A 2056-nucleotide genomic window follows, 5' to 3' on the forward strand; every position below is an offset into this window, starting at 1 on the left:
ATAATTAAAATTCAGATGTTTCCCACTGAGCTCATTAAATCATTTAATATAAATTTAAATATACATTATCATATGGAAGCATAATAAAAAACACTATTATATAATTCCACAAAATTTTAAAAATTCATTAATAATTTTATTTAATTCAAAAAGTTAAATAGTAAAAGCCAATAGTCTAATTTCGCGTTAAACTCACTAAATTATTAAAGTGGCTTATAATTACTTATTATAATCCTAATTTATTTTATATCTCAATGCTAAAAACATAGAATTAAATATACTGTATATAAAATTGAGAGCTCAGAACTTGCTACCATCATTTAAAATCAAACAATGTAGGTAAAAAATAAAATATCATCAATGCTCTTCAATTCAAATGTAAAAAAAATAATTAAATAAAATAAACATATATACATATTTGTTTTGGTCAAGTAACAGATAACTAAGTTGATAACAAGTAGTATAAGATTAGAAATTGTTAAAGTTAGATTAAAGACAAAGTAAATCACAAATTATATTTAAAGTATATTCACAAATAAATTTAATTGAAGGCTTATTCAAATTTAAAGTTTACAATTTTTTGTATGTTTGTCAAGCTATTATGAAAAATAAATATATGTTAAACAGTAAAACTTATTTGTTTTATTATTTATCTAAATTAAAAAGCAACGTTCTTATAATAAAAATATTATACAATATATTTTAATTTTTAAGTAAAATAAAAAATTACAACAGTTTAGAAAAAAAGTTCAATTTACTCACATGTTACAGTACAATGGTATCAAAAACTGTTAATAGCCAATATTCTTCTTGGTCCGCAACATTTGATATAGTTTTGCGGCAACTGTTTACGACTATTTTGGAGTTATGTTTACAATCTCATCTTTTTGACTTATTTTTTTTCTGTGGTTTAATAATACTAAACTTTCCTAAATAAAGTTTATTAAAAAAATATAAAATTAAGTTTTAGAATTTTTAAAATTTTTATATAGGTTTTTCAGCTTTTTTCGGTTTCGGTTCAGTTCGGTTGATTATTTAAAATATTTTTATCGGTTCGGTTCGATTCGGTTTTCTTAGTTCGGTTTTAACCGAAAGAACGGTTCGGTTAACCGCGTGGCCTTAGTGTAAGGGTGTGTTAAATTTCCTCCCTTTCCCCACCACCCCCGAAGAAGGTAATTTTCAAGTTATAGTCGGTTTTTTCACGAATTTAGCCAGCTCGTCGGGTATTTGACACAATTCAGTTGGATAAATTTTTGTTTTGAGGACCTTTCGTTCGCCTTTGACCGTACGTTCGCCTTAGTTTCAGTTGAATGCAACTTTATTTCCAAAAATGGGTTTTATTCTAGGCTTTTCTGTTGGGGCTTTATTTGCAACATTGTATTTTTTTAACTTTCAAAAAGGAACGATTATTTTTTTTCTCTCCTTTTTCAATAATTGGTGGTTGCGTTTGAGTCTTTTTAGCATAGGTGACTCTATTTTGGTTTCCGTTTTAGTATGTTTTTAAATTAGACTACATAATGGTAGTCTCATCATAAGGGAAACGCAAAGGTACATCATTTAAAATATTTTTAGTATTTGAGGAATGATTTTCCATGGAACCAGAAACAAAAGCGTTTTCAGTATTAAGAGGTTTTTGATTTGATAAATTACTGCAGCTGTTAGACAGCAGCGCATTTTGATTTTTTTCGATTTTTTTGCACGTTGCTGTATTTCTTCATATTTTCCATGTAGGTCGTATATAACTTTCTTGCTTTCTAATATGATTGTTTTAACGCAATCGACGAGCTCTTTTAAAGTCGACAACAGATTTACATCAGGTAATGGGTGTAACTGTTGACTATTTTGTTTGGAATTAGATAAAAAAAATTTAAATTTTTGTGAAGCTGTTTTTCTTTTAATGAAATCGACATCAAATGTATGTTATCTAGATATGTTGCAATTTTATATCGCTTTCTAAGGTTTTCTCTTGCAGGATCTTCGGAGCCAAGAGTAATGTTGATAGAAGAGAATTGATCCATATCAAAACTTTCTAAGATCTCGGTTATTAGTGTTTCTA

General features: G+C 27.2%; 1 non-coding gene across 1 annotated transcript; it reads right to left on the bottom strand.

The window, feature by feature from the left end:
- Positions 1 to 293: 293 nt before the first annotated feature.
- LOC136079902 (small nucleolar RNA SNORD34) lies at positions 294 to 370 on the bottom strand. The gene has a single exon (XR_010638318.1). It is a non-coding gene; the product is annotated as a small nucleolar RNA SNORD34 (small nucleolar RNA).
- Between the last annotated feature and the right edge of the window lie 1686 nt (positions 371 to 2056).

Source organism: Hydra vulgaris, chromosome 04 (assembly GCF_038396675.1).
Source record: "Hydra vulgaris chromosome 04, alternate assembly HydraT2T_AEP".
In the NCBI taxonomy this organism is placed as follows: Eukaryota; Metazoa; Cnidaria; class Hydrozoa; order Anthoathecata; family Hydridae; genus Hydra; species Hydra vulgaris.